General features: G+C 41.2%; 1 pseudogene; it reads left to right on the top strand.

The window, feature by feature from the left end:
- The first annotated feature begins 1,928 nt into the window (after positions 1-1,928).
- On the top strand, positions 1,929-2,680 carry LOC134378062 (chloride intracellular channel protein 4-like; annotated as a pseudogene).
- Positions 2,681-6,659: the final 3,979 nt, after the last annotated feature.

Below are 6,659 nucleotides of genomic sequence, written 5' to 3'. Positions count from 1 at the left end.
GAGGCCTTGGGACCAGCAGGTATAGAGTGTTGAAAGACAGTCTCCTGCATAAATGTAGGATACTCAAAGTGTGTCTAAAAGGCATAGACTACACACAAAAAAATCTGTCCATTAGATAAAGATAAAAGATGGAGATAAAAATCTCTATTAGAGAACTAATAAGAAATTTATCTTCCTCCAAACTCTGTTCAAAATTGTAATTCTAAAAATCTTCAATAGAATTCCTATGATGGAAAAAAAATATATAGTAGTTGAAATTAAAAATTCAAAAGGTATATTACACAAAGATTAGACCCTCTGAGTAGAAAACTAATGAACTAGAAGCCAGATCTGAGGAAACTTCTTAGACTGCAGCACTAATAGATAAAAAGATGGAAAAAGTGAAGTGACTTGAACAGACAGAGAAGAGGAGGTCTAACACACCTCTTATACAATTTCCAGAAGTGCAGAATAGAGGGAAGGAGAGAAAGACATTACGTGAAGAGATAACAGCTATGAATCTCTCAGACGCATCGGAAGACGTGAACGCTCAGATTAAGGGAACAGAAATTCTGAGCAGGACAAAGTTAGACTAATGCACGTGGACACAGTATAATGCTACTGCAGACAGAGTCAGCAGAGGACTGAAGACAATTGAACAACACATTCAAAATTCTGAGAGAAAATTAATAAAACATATTACTCAACCAATCTATCTTTCAAGAGTTAGGGCTGGGGTGTTGCAAATCAATAGAAACATTATTTGACTAAGAATATTGTTATTAGTTTCCTAGGACTTCCATAAGAAAGTACCACAAACATAGTGGCTTAAACAACAGAAATTTGTTGTCTCAGTTCTAGAGGCGGGAAGGTCCAAATCGAGGTGTTGGGGCACCAGGCTCCCTCTGACGGTGCGGGGGTCTGTGCCTTTCTCCCGGCTTCCGGTAGCGCCAGGGGTTCCTTGTCCTGTACACGCGTCCCTCCAATCCTCATCTCCACGTGGTGTTCTTCTTGTGTGTCTTCATGTCACCTTCCCTCTGTGTGTGTCTGTCTCTGTCTCCAAATTTCCCTTTACCAAAAAAAAAAAAAAAAAAAAAACACACTGGTCATACTGGATTAGGGCCCATACTGATGACCTCATCTTAACTTAGTTAAATCTAAAAAAAAAAAAAAAAAATGGTCGCGCGCGGGATTTGGGGCGGTGCTGTGCAGTCGAGGCCGCGGCCAGCTCCACGCCGGGACTGTCCAGCGAGCGCAGCGCGGTGGGAGCCAGCAGCCCCAGCGACCCCGGAGCAGCAGCAGCAGCAGCCACAGCGACCCCGGAGCAGCAGCAGCAGCCACAGCGACACCGGAGCAGCAGCAGCAGCAGCCACAGCGACCCCGGAGCAGCAGCAGCAGCAGCCACAGCGACCCCGGAGCAGCAGCAGCAGCAGCCACAGCGACCCCGGAGCAGCAGCAGCAGCAGCCACAGCGACCCCGGAGCAGCAGCAGCAGCAGCCACCGCGACCCCGGAGCAGCAGCAGCAGCCACAGCGACCCCGGAGCAGCAGCAGCCACAGCGACCCCGGAGCAGCAGCAGCAGCCACCGCGACCCCGGAGCAGCAGCAGCAGCCACAGCGACCTCGGAGCAGCAGCAGCAGCCGCAGCGACCCCGGAGCAGAAGCAGCCGCCGCAGCGACCGCGGAGCAGCAGCAGCCGCCGCAGCGACCTCGGAGCAGAAGCAGCAGCAGCAGCGACCCCGGAGCAGCAGCAGCCGCCGCAGCGACCTCGGAGCAGAAGCAGCAGCAGCAGCGACCCCGGAGCAGCAGCAGCCGCCGCAGCGACCTCGGAGCAGAAGCAGCAGCAGCAGCGACCCCGGGGCAGAAGCAGCAGCAGCAGCGACCCCCGAGCAGAAGCAGCCGCCGCCGCCGCCGCCGCCCGCGGAGCACAGCCGAGCCGGCCAAGGCGTTGTCGATGCCGCTGAACAGAGGGAAGGAGGAGGACAAAGAGCCCCTCCTCGAGCTCTTAGTCAAGGCTGGCAGTGATGGGGAAAGCGTAGGAAAACGCCCCTTTTCCCAGAGGCTCTTCATGATTCTTTGGCTCAAAGGCGTTGTATTTAGTGCCACAACCGTTGACCTGAAAAGGAAGCCTGCAGACCTGCAGAACTCGGCTCCTGGGACCCACCCGCCATTTATAACTTTTAACAATGAAGTCAAAACGGATGTCAATAAGATCGAGGAATTTCTTGAAGATGTCTCATGCCCTCCCAAGTACTTAACGCTTTCACCAGAACACCCCGCATCAAACACTGCTGGAATGGACATCTTTGCCAAATTCTCTGCATATATCAGGAATTCAAGGCCAGAGGCTAAGGAAGCACTGGAGAGGGGTCTCTTGAAAACACTGCGGAAACTGGATGAATATCTGAATTCTCCCCTCCTGATGACCTTGATGGGAATAGTATGGAGGACATTAAGTTTTCTACACGTAAATTTCTGGACGGCAATGAAATGACATTAGCTGATTGCAACCTGCTGCCCAAACTGCACATTGTCAAGGTGGTGGCCAAAAAATATCGCAACTTTGATATCCCAAAAGGAATGACTGGCATCTGGAGATACTTAACTAAGGCTTACAGTAGGGATGAGTTCACCAATACCTGTTCCAGTGATCAGGAGGTTGAAATAGCATATAGTGATGTAGCCAAAAGACTTACCAAGTAAAATAGCACTTACGAGAGAGCTATCTTTCTGTCTTCCCCTAAGAATATGCTTTTCCTAACAGACTGCTCTTATTCCTATAAAGTAGAAATTGTATTTTGCATGAACATGCAGTTATTCAAGATTCGGGCCAAGGATAGACAAGGTATAGTAGTTATCTTAAAATGTACACGCCTAAGCAGTATTATTGTAAAATCCTTTTACCCTGCCTACCTCCCATATCCTCCCCCCTCTCATTTGGAGACCCTCCAACACAAACTTCACTGCAGAGGTAGTTTGCCATCTCTCTGGAGCCCTCGCCGTTCTGTCCATTCACTGTGTATAGAAGGCAGAACTTTTGAGGTGCAATGTTTAACTGTTAAAATAGTAGCCATGACTTCATCAGTCACCCCCAAACTGGTGCATAATGCATGGTACAAGGAATTCTTATGGTTTTTTTTTTTTTGAAATTTTGTAATATTTAGTAAGAGTATATGAAAGGATTGCTACTGTATCAGAAATAGTCTATCCTGGGTGTATATTAAGGGATATTACCACCAGAGAAGAGCCTTCTACAAAAAGTCACTACAGATTTCGCTATTTTGCTTTGTAGATAGATTTTTACTTTTGCCTAAAAGCATTTATCCACACCAATTGTAACACCTGACACTATGTAGAAGCTAAAAGTTTAGAGGGAGGGGTGTATTCTCAAGTTCTTCCTCAAGCATTTTATCCTTACAAGAGAAACTGATAGGTACCTGATACTCTGTCTAAATGTATTGCGTGTTACGTGTATTTTGCCCAGTGCCATTCATTTGGAACATTATTGCTTTCTTTCCTCATTTTAAAAAGCTCCTTTTTAGGTAAGCATACACCTTGCTGTTTATACATCTTTGGAGCAACGCTACATAAACTGATATTTACTTGATTTAGCTCTAGCAGTACAGTGTTTAGTAATGTAGAAGTTAACACATACAGAAATTAACCTATGGAATGTAGGGTGGGTTTCTCAAAATATCAAGTAAAATTTTGTTTCTAAAGCATGTTTAATGTAGATGACCCAAAGAATACATTGTCCAGGTGGCCAACTTTCCCGTCCCATCCCCATTTACTGTTGAGACTTTATGTAGAGGATTATTCACTCCTTGTGGAGTAAATGATAGTTGTGTTATGGTGAGTGCATATTAACAGTTTTGCCTGATCTCAATTACTGCTCTTCCTCAAGTTAAATTTTCTACAGCCACATTGGAGAATATAACCCTGCATGTTTTTGTTTTGTTTTGTTTTTGAAATCAAAGTCCCAAACCAGGAATTATTTGTGCTCTAACAGGGGAGAATGAACTTGGTGATTAAAAAATAAAAGTTTTCTATGTATGTAATTCATTTTTAAAAGACCAAAAAATGGACTTTCTAAGTACTAAAAGAACAGTGGTTGTGACTCTAATACATTTTGCGTAATTTTTTGTTCCTAACTTGTTTAAGAAGTGTTGTTTCTCATAGGCTGATTAGGCTGTTTTTTGAAAGTTTAAGTATATTGCTTTAAAATGGCAGTATTTCCCCCCCTTTGATATGCTAGCATTTAGTAAGCACTGGCTTTGTGGAAGCAGCCTGACTTTTATCAGCATACTGCATTTTTTACCTATCAGTAACTAGCTTAGGATAGAAACATAAGAAAAAGTCTGTTGTATCCATTTGGCTCAGGGAGATTCCTTTCCCTTACCTTTTCTAGAACTCCTTATTGCTGATCTAGAGTTTGAGCACCCATGTTTTTGTAATTAAATGTCGGGTGATGATGTGTCTGGTTCCAGGAAGAAGCACCCGCTAGTTATCTACTGACAGATTGTGTTGCAGTAGCTTCAGGGGGTGCAAGTGCCCTGTCTGCACTGGTGCGCGGACAAGCTTCTCACTCTTCACCTACTTTTAAATCGTGGCAACTTGGCCTTCAGGTGATATTGAACCTTGCCTCATAGCTTAAAGTACAAGAAAGATTCAAGAGGAGGGTGTCTTTCTCCTAATGAATGGTGGGCTGAGTGGTGCAGGACAGAGGGCTGACAGAGGAAGGAGCTCCAGTTCTCAAAACAGAGTGGCAAACAATACATTCTGAGCCTCAGTTGTGAAGTGTTTTCACTTTGGGTATTTATTCTATTGTTTTTTATTTATCCACTGATTACAGTTGGCTGTCCCTCTGGATGTCCAAGGAAGTCAGGTCTATTATGATTTTGATGAAGGCAGAATTATTTTTCTCTGTAGAAAGACAGATTTTATTACTTTACGAGGGAAGTTATTCACGTGAAATTGAGTTTGGCAAATGGACGAAAGCTAGTAAGAAGGATGATCCTACAACATGCTTTTACCCCATTGTATATTTGTGGAAAGATCATGGCTTAAAATCTTGAGATATTTGGGACATTCAAGTTTTCTTGGCAGTTGGTGTAGCATATGTATTAACATGGAAATCATCTGGTTTTACTTTCTGCAACTAAGGAATCATTTCCCCTTTCGTGTTTCACTTCAGCGAGGAGATCTGGATGGAAGGTCTCATTATTTTCCAAGGGATTTTGAAAAATCATTGTATTCAACCTTTGGAAAGCTCTCTGCTATTCCACTTAATGTAACTTCCCTTTTTTGATACAGATGCAGGTTTTCTATATGGTTCTGTTCTCTTCTTGTGCTAGGATTATTAACTTTGGTGATAGAATTCAAATAAGATTTTATTTCTTGGTAACTGGCTTTCACAACTTATCTTTAAACCCTTGAGCAACATGTGTACAATTAAGAGATTTCTGACATTTATTCTTATACTAAGTGGATAAACTCTAGAATTTAGGCATTTTCACTTTACTTCTGTTGTGTTTCGATTCTCTCCAGAGTTGCATGTAGATAGCTTTTATTTCTGTGCATTTACAAAACCCATTTAGAAAATATCTACAAAGTAAAAATGAGAGGAAATAGAAATGTATTTTTTTCAAGAACATTTTGATACACATTTCATGAAGTTTACTGATTTATCAATTTCTTACACTGGTTATAATCAATATTTAATTCAAAGAGAGGGAAGCATTCATTATGATATACATGGCTTTTTAAACTCCTTCCTTTACAATTTATTGCGGTTGGGGCCACCAAAATTATATTTTTATCAGGAAAAAAATTTTTCAACTCCTCCAGCCATAATGTTGAACAGAATTGGAATATTTTCTCTAGAATTTTCTTCAGCAGGCAAATGAAAGCTTAGAGTACTTGTATTTTCTTTTCTCTCTCTGGAACATCAATACCAGTATATTACTGGCAGCTATTGTATTAAACAAAATAAAGTATATTTTCACTATCCAAAAAAATAATCTTAAAAAACAAAGCCTATTTCCCAGTAAGGTCACATTCTGAGGTATTGGGGGTTAGGATTTCATCATATATTCTATTGGGGGACACAATTCAACCCACAACAAATACACCCTTAGCAGAACCTTGCTAAAGGAATTAATAGCGAATATCTTTTAAGATCAAGGAAGAATGCAAGAACTATGACATCTCTATTTTTTATAAATTCCATTTTTGAATTGTTTTATAATTTTACAAAAGAATATTAAATACACAATATGTCTTTTTATCCAATTTTAAGAAAATATTAGGCAATTAAGAACATTTGAATAGCAAAAGAAAGAACAAATGATCATATAATTTGTATAATTAAATGATTATTTCTCCAACTAATTAGCTTCATAAAAACTCAACTAATTAACTCAAAGTCAAGGGTTGGGGCTAGGGCATCTGTACATTTCATAAGACATACATACCACACTTTGGGAACCACTGGCTTAAACCATTCATATATGTGTGCAAATCCATCTTGTTGATAATTAGCAAGATGAAAAGTGATAGAAAACATTACTAAAAGAAAACACTAAGTTACAAAAATATTATTATAGGAAAATTGTACAGATCCTTTAGAAGTTTGGTGAGAGATTTCACTATTTCTTCATTAGTGCTTGATTTCTAATAAATT

Source organism: Cynocephalus volans, chromosome 5, assembly GCF_027409185.1.
Source record: "Cynocephalus volans isolate mCynVol1 chromosome 5, mCynVol1.pri, whole genome shotgun sequence".
Classification (NCBI taxonomy): Eukaryota; Metazoa; Chordata; class Mammalia; order Dermoptera; family Cynocephalidae; genus Cynocephalus; species Cynocephalus volans.
The sequence above is the reverse complement of the archived record's forward strand: the minus strand, read 5'-3'. Positions and strand labels throughout refer to the sequence as shown.